The sequence below is a fragment of the Rattus norvegicus genome, chromosome 3 (genome assembly GCF_036323735.1).
Source record: "Rattus norvegicus strain BN/NHsdMcwi chromosome 3, GRCr8, whole genome shotgun sequence".
NCBI lineage: Eukaryota > Metazoa > Chordata > Mammalia > Rodentia > Muridae > Rattus > Rattus norvegicus.
This window is the reverse complement of record NC_086021.1, coordinates 63,250,190-63,264,602: the sequence shown is the minus strand read 5'-3', so window position 1 is coordinate 63,264,602 and position 14,413 is coordinate 63,250,190. Positions and strand designations below refer to the sequence as shown.

General features: G+C 40.6%; 1 protein-coding gene across 2 annotated transcripts in view; it reads left to right on the top strand.

Annotated features, from left to right (window-relative positions):
• Acvr1c (activin A receptor type 1C) overlaps positions 1-14,413 on the top strand; it is a 76,931-nt gene that overhangs the window by 36,650 nt on the left and 25,868 nt on the right. The gene's annotated exons all lie outside the window — the stretch shown is intronic.

Below are 14,413 nucleotides of genomic sequence, written 5' to 3'. Positions count from 1 at the left end.
TTGTAAATGGAGCAAGGGCGTTTATTATTTTAATTCACTAGTATAAAAAAAACTATTCAAAACGTTAGTTACTATTTTAATTTCACACATTTTTTCTTTTAAATGGCCTAAAATTGATTAGATTTAAGACAAATTAATTCACATCACTGAGACTGAAATTTAATTTAGATCATATTTAAATTGAATCATTTGCTTTTAAAACGTACCTTCTGGTGTAATTTTACACATGAGTATAATTTTCAGGAGTTAGTTTTAGTTGATAGAAGTAAGCCTATATTTTGGTAGAAATATAGTACTAGAAAAGTTTCTCTCTTCCTTAAAGTTTATTAAAATGGTAATTGTTGAGATGTTGCTGAAGAGGTAAATAATTTTCCAAGTTCAATATGAACACAAATATAAGTGTCTTTTTTCTTTTTTCAAATTTGGAAAGCAACCGTCATTTCAAAGCTAACCTTGGGCTTGGGGATTTAGCTCAGTGGTAGAGCGCTTGCCTAGCAAGCACAAGGCCCTGGGTTTGGTCCTCAGCTCTGAAAAAAAAAAAAAAAAGGACAAAATAACAAAAGCTAACCTTTTATTTGACTGGTACTTAAATTCACACCTTTACAAACAACAAACATGTCAGGCCCACAAAACAAATGTGGTATCATATATTTAACATTTTAATATAGATTGTGCAAATAAGTTAAACAAGAGAAACTCATGTTTTCTAGAGCTTTCCCTGTCTAGTCTCTTTTTCATGTTTATTCTTAGAGCAGAAGGAGAAAACTGCCTCCTCCTGGGGGGGGGTTCCCCTTTTGACCCTGTGCCCTTTGGCCTAGTCCTCCCTTCAGCCATGACATTTACAGGTTGTTCATCCTCAGTGCCTCTGAAATAAGGAGGGAGGATATTTTGGTTATCATATTTTATTTTCAGAAGGAAAGGAAGTAATCATAGCCCTTCAAGAATATTTTTGTTTCAAAAGGAATATATTGATTTGCATATGTTAGTAGGCACTGAGGGGAAACATCTGCGTAGAACAAATAAAAAATATGGAACAATTTTCCACATCTAGTGTATATTTGTCCCAACAGTGACGTCTGTGAGTTCTATGGTCTATTCCCCTCAGTTTTTTTTTTCCACATTCCTTTAGGAATGTTACCACAAAAGTACAGCTATCACCTGAGAGGGCATCACTGAGCCTTTGATTGACGAGGAATGCTACCTAAAGTTTCTTATCGGTTTATCGGGATGTTCAGTTCAGCTTTATCTGCTAGTTCCCTCATGTTAGGTCTGCCACAGAGGTGAGCAAAGTCTGGTTCTAAAGATAGTACAAAGTAAATTGGCTTTAGACTCTGGACCTGTGACATTCCAAGCTTCTGTGAGTCAGTGATATTCTAACCAGTCAATCAGCCTGTGAAGACTCAGCTCCTTGCTAGGAATTCTTCTCCACGCTTAGTTGGTATAAACTGGACTTTATAAACCCCTCCCTCCTTCTATCTCTTCCCCTAATCTTTGACATTTAACCATTTCAAAGTCTACAGCTTCTGTGGGCTGAATTCTGCTGTTTTAGGTTCTGCTGACTCAGGCTTCCTGGCTTAATTCCTGGTTTGTGATCTTTGAATGTGCATTTGTATTGGGATCCTTATCTAGAAAAATGGTAGAAACCTAGCTGAAATTTATTTCTTCAGAAAAGACTGAGATTAATTTTTGTCAGGTGTCGCTGGGTGTGGTCCATCCAAATCCATTCCATATTTTAATGAACTATTTTGGGTAAATTCAGAGGATGAGTTAGTTCTAAGCCTGCTTTTCCTTCCTTCCCTCCCCTTCTCTTTTGCCTTCCCTTCTTCCTCTCCTTCCTCTTCCCTTCCCCATTCTTTCCCTCCCCTTTCCACAGTTCCTTCTTTCCCCTTTCCCTGTCCATTCCTTTTCTTTCTCTTCTACTGCAAGCAATGGTTGAAATAGAAGACTATATACTCTGTCTCCCTCTGTTGAATATTTTTATTTGCTTTGTTTTCAAGTTGGTGCCATGTGTAATTGCTTGTTTCACCTAGTCATCTCTGGCTTGACTTTTCATTGCTTCAGGGCCATCTTTTATCTCCTGTCTTTGTACACTAAGACTTGGCCACCATGTCCAGGCAAACAGTTCTAGGGTACACTGGAAGTATTCAAGCATGGTCTGGATTTTTTACTGTAATTTTGGCTGCTGAGTAATTCATCCCTGCGCCCCCAACCCCAGACATGAAACAGAAGAAAATTGTTTCTATTTTATTTAGCATTTCAATGTATACTATACCAGGAAGGGTGCCTGTGGCCATCCAAAGTGGAACTTGGTAAAAATGGAAACTCTAGAATGGCTTATTTTTAAAAGGATACTGGCATAAATATCTATCCATCTGGAAGAAAACAGGGTTGTATCAAGTGTCATATCATATACAAAAATAAATTACAGCTTGATTAAATATCTAATTGTGACATATAGAACAATTTAAATGTCAGAGGCAAATTTAGAAGAAAAGAGTGTATGACTTTATAGTATGGAAACTGGTCCTAAATAAGACAGGAAACTTAGATCTATAAAAGGAGAAGACAAATATAATTGAGTACATGAAAACTAAAATAAAATGAATGAGAAAAGAACATAAATAAAACTAAACGATAAATTAAATATTGAGTAGAACTATTTGTAGCATATATGCCTGAGAAAAAGTGACATAGACATATGTAGAAGACACTGTGTGTGTGTGTGTGTGTGTGTGCGCGCGCGCGCGCGCGCACGTGCATGTATGCTCATGTGAGTGACTAGAGGAAGGGAGAAAGAGAGAGGGATTCTAAATGAAAAACCAAGGAAAGAGCAGGGGATTCAACTAGAAATTTTACAGGCCAAGAAATTCCAAAACAATCAAGTACTGAAATGGCATTCAACCTTACTAATAGCAAAAAGGATGCACATTAAATATCACCATAGACAATTTTCTACCTATCAGACTAGTCAGGGTGTTTTCAATGTACAGTCATCAGAAAGTTAGATAATAATATCTGAAGTGATTAAAAAGAGGTACATTGACAATGATAATAATAAATTGGGATGTAATAGAGTCTTTGGTTTCTTAAGAAAAGGAACTGAGGGATGTCACTGCTCTGGGAGCAGTTGACCAGTGAGGACATTCTTACTAAACTTTCTGATCTTTCCGCAATTTTCTGACTCACGTGGGCCTCCCATTGTTAATGAAGCAAATGTAATTGTTATTAGGGTGTTCAAGTTTCAAGAGTGATAAATGTCAAGAAGAATAGTTTGCCAAATTAGGCAATCTAATAGATGGCTCACTTTATGCAAATGAAATGTAAAGTTTCTTTCTTTGATGTAAGTTTAAACCAACCAGAGAATCTCTTCCTACCCTATGCCTTTAGTTTAGTTCCACACGGAGCAGAAAACAGAAACATTAACATTCCTGACAGAGTGTGAGCAGGGCCTAGTTATCTTGCAGACTTCAAGAACTTGTTAGTATGCTGGAGCGATACAGGACCCTCCAGGTAAAAAAAAAAAAAAAACAACTTTCTTTTGTTTCAGAAAACTTCAACCATGCCAACTGCCTCCTGATAGGGAGTGTACATGTTCTCAGGATGAAGGCACTTCAACATCCGTCTTGCAGGAGACAGAGAAGCACACAATTAGTACACAGCACAGAATAACCAATACAGGGGATGAACCAAGGTCTGGAGAGATGGCTCAGCAATTGAGAGATGCTCTGTTCTTGCAGGGAACTGGGGTTCAGTTCTTAGCATCATTGTGGTGTCTCATAACCAGTTCTGTGTGATCCTATTCCCTCTTCTGGCCCTCAGGGTACCAGGTATGCAGGTGCACAATATGTACTTGCAAGCAAGTACTCATATACATTAAAAATGGAATAAATCTCAAAAGCATAGGAACCAGTATAGAAGAACACGTGTCTAGGGAATTAGCAGGATGATCATAGACTCTGTGCTCTCCTTAGTTTAAGGGAACAAAAGGAAAATTTGAAAATATGTATACAGAGTGAAAAACCATAAAATAGCAATCTAGTAGATGTCAACAATAACAGAAGAAAACATTAATAAAAATATGCAACAATTGAAATTAAAAACTGAAGAAATAGGCTTAACCACTGAAAAGATAAGACATCTAAGATTTGGGCCAAACGAAATTTGTTTTCTGTGTACTGTGCAGACAATAAATGATGGAAAAGGTGAAGAGAGGTGATAAAGTGACAGAAATACAAGTATGGAAACAGTTAGCATGAGGTAGGTCTTATGTCATGGTACGAAAGAACAGAGAGAAAACCAAACCATACCAAACCAAACGAAACCAAACCACACCAAGCCAAACCAAACCTCCTGGGGAAAAATAGCTGTCGACATGGCTCATAAATTAAAACTGATGAAGGACACGAGCCCATAGATCTCAGGAAAAAAGTATCACCAGGACAAGTGAGAAGAGAGCCCGGACATATCGTATAACTGTTGGATACCAACACAAAGGGAAAGCCTTCAATTTGTCAGAGGAAGAGAAGTTAACCAAACTCAGAAGAGATATAGTGAAGATTCACGTTGTCCTTTCAACAGTGAGGAACAAAGTGGTAAACTTGTTTATAGAGACATTAAAGTTATTCTCATAGAAAAGATATAACACATTACATTACACAAAGGGGATGCTTTACTTCTGCTAAGTAAATTAGCAAATTGAGTAGACAGAATAAACGTTAATGCAGAAGAGATGCTAGAGTTTAAAAATGGTCTGGTCAACCCTGTAGCTCTGTGAGCTTGCACTTCACACACACACACACACACACACACACACACACACACACACACACACCCCACACACAGACACAAAGAAAAAAATCAAATTGTGCACAATTGAGACTATAATCTCTCTTTCTTGTATGTGTAAGTGCATTACCACGCATAAGGATATATAAGACATGTCTACAATCTCAGAGGGAAATTTTAACTAATAAACCACAATATAATCATTAGATTACTATTACTTTACTTAATGATTAATTAATATTAATTAATAGGCCCTGGCAACAGGCAGATAATTGTCTATAAAATTATAGGTTACCAGTGAGCATAATCCTGTGTCATTAAAGAATTTGAGTCAGTGATTTAAAAACACTCCTTTAGAGAAAGTATCAGTGCCTGAAAGGATACACCAGAAAACCATGCCAAGCTTCCAAGGACAGGTGGTTCTGACTTAGACTCTTCAAAGAACAGACAGAGGAAATAAACCATAACTCAATTTTATGCTTATTTCAAGAGTCTACTCTGGAAGGTGATAGTATTGGGATGCAGGGCCTATGAGGAAGTAATCGGGTCAGGAGGGTGGAGTCTTCAGGAGTGGGATCAATGTCTTTATAAAGGTAGATTTACCTTGGCTTAAGGTAGCTCCTTTGGAACACATGAAACATTGGAAAACAGATGAAGGCGCCACACGAGCCAGGACACAGGTTTCAGCAAACACAAGATCTGATGGCAATCTGACTTTGGATTTCCTGGCCTCCAGAACTAGCTATGAGACATAATTTATTCTGTTTATAAGCCACGCATAATTCCGGAAATCAACAGGTTTGTATAATATACTTCTTATTTTAGTAAATTGAATTGTTCATGTTAGTACAATTTTATATATCTTACTTTTCCCCTTAATATCTGTTCAAATCTTTTCTTTTTTGGGGGGGGGGTTCTTTTTTTTTCGGAGCTGGGGACCGAACCCAGGGCCTTGCGCTTCCTAGGCAAGCGCTCTGCCACTGAGCCAAATCCCCAACCCCTCAAATCTTTTCTTATGTGAACAAACATACTTTCTTTTGTAGCTAGCCTGCATTTCTGTTTCTAACAGAGATGTTTTTTGGTGACTCCCGGTAATGATCTTGAGAACACTTAGAGAAATAGTTATGCTATCAAGGAATATCCAGGGGTTGGGGATTTAGCTCAGTGGTAGAGCGCTTGCCTAGCAAGCACAAGGCCTGGGTTCGGTCCCCTGCTCCGAAAAAAAGAAAAAAAAAAAAGAAAAAAAAAAAGGAATATCCAAAGCACTGTACGATTCATGAAAATTCATGTAGCACAAAGTGAGGATGCTTGGGCTACAGGATCAGTAATTTATAGGGTTAATCGTGAGAGGAATTGCTATTTGGTGCATGCTTACAGTAATTACAGCTCTTCATATGGAAATAGACTATTCACCAACAACCTTCAAGCTACACAATCTTTGTTTCTATTCTGCTACCAAAATACAGCGCAGGATAAGGGCAATGGAACCGTAATGTCTCAGTTTTCCCTTCTACATTACAACATACTACTTTAAAATAACTACCTCACTTTTCGCCAATTTAAATAGTCGTTTTAAATTTAAAAACTAGCTACAACATTAAAAGGTGTGTACTTTGCTAACTTTGACCAGTGCTATTTCCTGTTCTGTTCTTAATTGTGTAAAAAAAAAAAAAAACAACGTTTATTTATTATATTAGTTGTGTGAGGTGTGTGACACCCACTCATAGGGGACATATCTAAATGAGACTCTCAGTGAAATGAAAGCTTTCATCTGAAGAAAGAGAAACTGCCCGGAGGAACAAGGTTATTAAATATCGATAATTTGAAAATATACTATGATTTGTGAGAAAATGAAGACGTCACTAGAAAATGTATTACATCCGTCATTGTTTGACTTTGGCTTTCTGTTTGGGACACAAATCCATTGCTATAATCAGAATGAGGTAATATGTGCATGAAAAAAAGGCTCCTGGCCCCTCGTGGGATTGCTCCTCCCTCTCAGGAGCAAATCCCTTCACAGCTTTTATGAAGGGCGAGGTGCACACCTGACAGCTGTGCCAGACAGGATTCCCCCACCTCACCCTAGAAAGTGAAAGGTGCTATTTCTAATTTCTTTCTAAGTTCAATTAACTCTTAACATTCCAAGAAATCAAACTTGTGTTTTGAAAATTGAACAGAAGAAACATTTCTAGCTTCCAGAAACAAGCACGGTGATTTAAATGAGGAACGCTTCTCCATAAGGATGCCAATGGGAGATTGAACATAAAATTTATAACCAACTTTAAACTGAGTATTCTATACTGCGTGAGGCTCTGTGCATGTAAATACCTTTACGTCTCACTCTAATCTGTTTTGGTGACTACGATGGGACCTTGAACGAGGTCAAAATGTGTTTATTAATCTTTTTCAAGTGGGCAAGCTGCCTTGTGGAATACATTAGAGCTTATGCCAGGGAAGGCACTGGGACAAAGACATCGCTTTTCCTTTGTCATCTGTTTGTGAACATTTCCCAGAGCAAGGCTGTCTGCTGTGAGCTAGGGGGACTTTTATTGTCCTAACAGAAAGGACTCTTTCTGCTGGAAGATAGGTTAGACTATATTTTGAATAACTGGCATCTAATGTCCTCATAAACACACACCGCTGACATATGTCTTGATTGTAGAAACAAAAGACTACTTTGCTGCCCTGAAATAAAGGAAAAGGAATTGTGAAAACTTTATGTTTTTAACGATCAAAAGTTTTTGTATATTTCTGTGCGTGCTTGTGTGATTGTATATCATATGTAAGTGGGTACCCATCAAGATCAGAAGATCAAGATCACTGAATGCCCTGGATCTGGAGTCTTAGGTGTTGGGAGCTCTGACCACTCCCCATCATGAATGTTGGCTCTCTGGAATAGCAAGAAACACTTTCAAACTTTGAGCATTTCTTTCTCCGTCTTCCAACAGTCTATGAATCTTCCCTCTCCTTGCGTGAAGGTTTTATTTATGTTTTTAAATGCTCTTAGGTCAATTATTATTATTGTTAGGGTATCGAATCTTGGCCCGTGCCCGGACAGAACACACCCAGCCACCATGGTTCCACGTGGAGAGGTTTAATGAGAGAAGAGTAGAAGAGCGGAAAGGCGGCCGGCCATGGGCACGTGGAGGGGGTAATGGGGAAAGGGGCAAGAGCAGCGAAGAACAAAGAGTAAGAGAGAAGTAAGAGAGGGCAAGCAGCCCCTTTTATAATGAGTCAGACACAGCTGGCTGTTGCCAGGCAACTGTGGGGCGGAGCATAGCTGGCTGTTCCCAGGTAGCTGTGGGGGTGGAGCTTAGACAGAATACCAACAATAATACTCTTCAGCTCAGTGTTCTTACTTCCTTAAAACATAAAAGCACAGGTGAAAAGTTTGCAGCCTTTTGGTTTTCTGTACACACTCCTCCCCAAACCAGAAGCACCGCGTAAAGCTGGCCAGGAAATATTTTTTTGTGTGATGCCACCTGCCTACCAAAAAAAAAAATCACGGTATTTGGCCAGATGATAATAGCATATATAAAAAGACCTTTTTCTACATAGAGCACCAGAGCAATGAAACTTGTTTAAAGAGCTCACGGTTTCAGTTCAAAGGTAGCAATACTTAGGCTTGTCCCTGCAGAGGCTTAGTAGACTTGTGGTTCAGTACGTGACGTGCCTGTTGATCACAGCGCGTTGAAAACATGACTAGCAGTGTCTTAATAAGGAAGAGAATTTGCTGCTGTGCGCGGTGAAGCATTACGGAGAAATCTGGCCAAATGACTGAGTCTGGCTTATTCCTCCTGAATCTTCTCATGGCCACCGTTGGGAAGAAGGAGTGGACTGACACAAGCAGGAGGTAGGGAGTGGGGAGGTGGGGATCTCTCTGCAGCCAAGAGTACATGATCCCTGTGAGGTCGGGCAGAAGTCTAGTATTGTGACTAGTCCTCTCGCTCCTTGCAACTGGGCATAATGAAAGGGGCCCTTAATAAAGGGTGATTGACCTGGGTCTCTTTAGGGGTATTTTGGACCCTTTTAATTTCCTGTAACCACTTGTTACCATAATGTTGGGCAAGGAAGCGCACACCTTGAGTTTTGTGGAAAGCACTGTAGGATGCCCTCTGGGGTACGCTTGTTGGTTTGCCTGAATTACCTTTCAGATAGCCATTTAGCTAGTGCATAGCTCTTTAATCTATGTAGTCTCCCGGCATTTCTCTATATTGCCTCATTGAATATCTTCATTTTAGTCATGCTAAGCCAACAATTGGAATAGCAATGTGCAGTTTTTGAAATACTTGATCAGACGCTTTTAACCATAACTCACTTAACCATAATTCTACTTAGTCCTAACCAATATCCTATAGCAACTCACCAACCAACCTCAATACTTACCAAGGAAATGTAAAATCGGTAAGCTGGGGCCATAGAGATCGAATGGACACCAATAACTTTTTGTCCCTTTGACAAAAGATAAGAGGTTAGCAGGGGTTGAGAAAACATGAGAATCACATCCATGTTGTCTCCTCTATTTTTTTGCAACTTGTGGAGTTTGCTTCCCAAAGCAAGAAATGGGAAGTGGTGGGAGGGAGCCGAAGTGAGCAACTGTCCAGGGATAGGGTGACGGATCTGAGCTCTGTCTGCTACAGGTCCTGGTTACTTTCACCACCAGCTCAACTAGGCATTGAGGGAAAGTACAAATTCACAAGTTAAAGCTCCCCCTTCCTCCCTCCTTTCCTCCCTCCCTTCCTCCCTCCCTCCCTTCCTCCCTCCCTCCCTTCTTCCCTCCCTTCCTCCCTCCCTCCCTCCCTCCCTTCTTCCCTCCCTCCCTCCCTTCCTCCCTCCCTCCCTTTCTTTCCCTCTGCCTCCCTTCTTTCCTTTTTTCCTTCTTCACTACCTCTCTTCCTTCCTTCCTCTCTTTTTGCCCTTCCGTTTTTCCCTTTTCTCTACCTTGTTCATCCATCTAGCCCTTCACATCTGTGAGTTCTGCCTCCTCAGATTCAGTCAACTGCACACCGACAGTATTTAGGGGGGAAACACATCTCTACAGACTCTTTCTTTAATATTATTCTTTATACAGTGTGACCATGACATAGCATTTACATTGTATTAGTTTTTAGAAGTAATCTAGAGACAAGTTGAAGCGCATGGAGGAGTGGTGTGTGGGTTATGCAAAAGTCCTATTCCATTTTATATAAGGGACTTGAGTGTGAATTTTAAATTACTCCCCATAAATACCACAGGAAACTTGTATTTGATTTCCCAGTTCCACAGAGGATTTCAAAGCCCTGGAGAGATGCTTGTGAGCTGGCTTTTCACACACCTGGCCTAGCACTTTTGCATTTCCATTCTCTTTCCTTTGACTGGCTTAGGAAGGAAGTACTTTGACTTAGTGATGCAGTGTTCCCCAGAGTCACTTGTGGGCTGTCACTTGTGGCCTCAGGCTCAGTGCACCCCCACAGGTACCAAAGAATCATGTTCACTAGCAATTGTCAAATAATAAGTTCTCCTGTGAACTCATTATTCTTCCAAAAGTTGTATTTGTGTCAAAGCTGTCTTCTACCGTTGTCTTCTCTCCCAACTCATTGGTTGTGGGTAGACTCTTTTTTTTCTCTTTCCAATTAGGATTACAGGGAACATTTAGTTTAAGGCAAGGTTTTACAAACGTTTACTTTTAGAATTGCTCAGCGTTTAACGAGTTCTTTCTGGTTGGTGTTGCTAGCCTGTTTCTAGCTGAGTAATCTTTTCTTTTTTCTTTTTTCTTTTTTTTTTGTCCCCTACTAACTCGTATCAGTAGATCTGTTCACAGAGGGAGAAACAACCATCTATGGTAAACATCTCTGAGAGCAGTTGCTGGCGCCATGGCAGGTGACTCCGGTTTCAAGTTCGCTGACCTTTTGTCTCTATTAGTTGCCATAGTGATGAGCCGAGCTCTGCTTAACAGAGCTTTACCAAAATGGAGCCGATCAATAGCTTTTAAAGGCTGATGTTTATGTTGGTAGCTCCTAATAGGAAATATCGAAATTAAATGTAGCTATATGAATGCCTCTGATGACAGAGCCAAAGGTAAACAATGTGATCGCGTGGAGATGGGTATTTAAAAAAAACCAAAACCTTAATTCAGAAGATGAATGCACTCGGTGGCTTCTGCAAACACCTACGATCCTCCGTGAGGATACAGAATAATAGAATGATCATTGTAGAATAGGTGGTTATGTTCTTTTACAATAGCAAGTTTCAAGAGTCACAAGGACTCGGTTAAGGATCTCTGAAGCCTAGTTGTCAGAGAACACTTTTTTAGCACCCTTTGAAGAATACTCCAGGCCAAGCTCTCTCCATTTCCCTGCACAGCAACCTAATGATCCCGAAGGAGTCCTGAGAGACACTGACATGGGGTGGCCAGTTCATGTGTGGAAGCACAAGAGTCTGGACTGAGCCTCAGAGCCTTTTATTCATTGACAGCTCCCAGCAGCTTGCTGGAACTGTGGCAAAACACCTAGGAGCCCACCAGCGAGGAGGTTGATATCTTTCCTTCCAAACCTAATTGCTTGTAAAGGTTTCACATATAGTTTTGCCATAGCCTGAACAAAATGCAAGTCTCATTAATGCACTCATTTGTCTAGTTTTGACAGCACAAGGGTAGCATGATTCAGGAAGCTGGTTGTCAGTCACTTATTTGAACTCTATAGTACAGGAAGGAGCTGTGCCCTCAGTGGCTGTTACTGAGCCTCTCTTAGCCAGTCTGCAGTGAGCCTTGTATGTGGACGGTGTGGTTATCCTAAGGTTCAGGATAAAAAGGAAGTAACCCACAAAAGAGCAGGACTTTCCTTTCTCCAGGAAGTTTGGGATGTTTGAGAACTCAAATCGCGTAAACTCTGTTGTAACAGTTTGACAAACACATCTCAAAGCATTTTAAAAACAAATCATGGGGCGGAGAGATGGCTCCATCAGGGGTTAAGAGTGGATAATGTTTTTGCAAAGGACCTGCATTTAGTTCATGACTGTCTCTACCTCCAATTCCAGGAGTTCCTATATCCTTTTCTGGCCTCGTAAGCACCTACTTGCATATGGTACAAGTACAGACAAACAGGGACAAACACATACATATAAACAGACAAAAATAAAAGTTTAAAACAGAAACAAAACAGCAGAAATCAGAACTCCTGGAGAGAAGACATGACTAGAGAATTAAATTGGTGCACTGGCAGCCTTCAGGGAGTCAAAAGGAGGCAAGCAACACACCAACTTGAAGGGAAAATTAACTTAAATTCATAAAGTGTCTGTCATCATGAACTTTTCATATATCACTGTGTTTGTAAGTTTAGAAGAAAAAATCTCAAGCTTAATGTTCCATTAAAAGGATGGCAAGGAACACAATTCTCTCTCTCTCTCTCTCTCTCTCTCTCTCTCTCTCTCTCTCTGTGTGTGTGTGTGTGTGTGTGTGTGTGTGTGTGTGTGTGTGTTTATGAAGCCAGAGGTATCATGTGTTTTCTCTGATGGATCCCCACTTTATACATTGAGGCAGCATGTCTTGCTGAACTCAGACCTTGGCTATTTGGCTAATCTAGTTAGGCAGCCTGCTCGGAGGATCCCGTCTAAGTCTCTCCATGCTGGGATTACACAGGCCTCCATGCACTCTTGGCTTCCACATGGGTTCTGGAGATCAGAACTCTGGTCCTTACACTTGTGAGGTGAGTGAGTGCTTGGCCCACTAAGCCAGTGGTTCTCAATATTCCCAATGCTGGGACCCTTTAACACAGTTGTGCCCAACCCCAACCATAAAATTATTTTGTCGCTACTCCGTAACTGTAATTTTGCTGCGGCAATGAATTGTAATGTAAATATCTGTGCTTTCAGATGGGCTTAGGTGACCCCTTTGAAAAGGTCATTTGACCCTCAAAGGGGTTGTGACCTACAGGAGGAGAACCATTGCATTAGGCCTTCTTCCCCTCTTCTTTTTGTTTGGTTTCAGTCATCACATTGACATTTCTAAAGGAGAGACCACATACTTATCAGGAAAAAAACAAGTCTTCAGGGATCCAACAGTTAAGAACTCTTTCCTGGTGGCCTGCAGGGAGCCAGGCACTGTTGTAAACACTGGGGATTCAGTTAGGAACACCAAAGGCAGTTTCCACCTGTCACAAAGTTCATGGTCCTCAGAGAAAGTCAGATAATACAAGAACGAGACAATGAGTACTATGTGGTTATCTTAGCCAGGGATTGAAGCGCAGTGTGTTTCCAGGAAGCGAGTTGAGACTGGGAAGAAATTCTTTAAAACTCTCCACAAGTTTTATTTATTTATTTATTTTAAATTTGAGAGGATTGAATCATGTGGTCAAGGCTGATCTTGAGTTCTCAATCTCGTCTCTGGGATTGTAGGCGTGTGGCTCTGTTCCCAGCTTCCTGAGAGTACTTTTAGGTAGGGTTGTGTGCTGAGACCATCGCTTTCTACCAGGCTTATTGACCTGGGCTTCTGGCTGTTTTCCAATGTCATTCTTCCTGCTCCAGTGTCTGTTGACACAGTGGCCACTCAAATAAAACTTCAAACATATCTCAAAACCTCACATCCGCTTCCGCCTGAAATGAAACTCCTATTTCTTCTCTTAGCCTGTAACACACTACACAAGGTTTCCCTTTAATTCCCTGATCCCATCCTCCCCTTGTCCTTCCCACCCCGCCCCATTTCCTGCCCTCTAGGACATGTTTCCAAATAATCCCTTATGTGTATAATACCCCTTGGGGGTCAAATGACCCTTTCACGGGGGCTGCCTAAGACCATCAGAAAGCACAGATATTTACATTATGATTCACAATGTAGCAAAATTGTAGTTATGAAGTAGCAATGAAAATAAATGAGTCCCTTGCACTGGCTCCCCACTTCCCATGCTGACACCAAGCTTCTCTGCCTGCCATTCTTTCTTTCTTTGTGTCGTTGTCTCTGGGACACTTCTCCTGAGGGCCTTTTTAGGTCCACTCAATCCAAAGTGACATTTTGCTCTCATGATGATCTTCCTGCTGATTCACCCTCAGAACACTCATCCCATCTTCTGTTCCTGCTCTGTAGCCCTCGTTGTCTGTATCGATGAGAGTGCGCATGCGCGGAGCGTCAGGCCTGGCCTCGTCACTCCTAGATTTCTAGCACCCAGACTAATAGCGTCGTATTCCAAGAGCCCATGGTTTATTTGTGAAATGAATGAATGGATAGATGGGTTTGCTGTAAGGACAGAACTGTTGAGTAACAAGGAGAAAGAGAGAAAAATAAAACTATCAAGTATTTTTGGACGATGTCTCACATTTTCCCAGCTGTTGCTTCTATAATTTTACCTCTGCCTTCCACAGCCATTGTCATAGCAGCAGCCAGCTCACACTTTGGTCTTATTGTGGCTTGCATTGCGGTCTCTGCCAATGAATTTAAATCCACACGTTTGTGGCTACACATTCTACTGTAGTCACCAATATCATATTGGTGACAGCACCTAGACTCCCAAAACATGTTTTAATGTTAGTACTTTTAAACCATTTTATTCAACTTTCACATAAAGTAATAAATGGATTTTATTACAAAATATTCATATGCATATATCATTATCATATATCATTATGCTTTGTGGCACATGCCTATAATCCCAGTACTGGT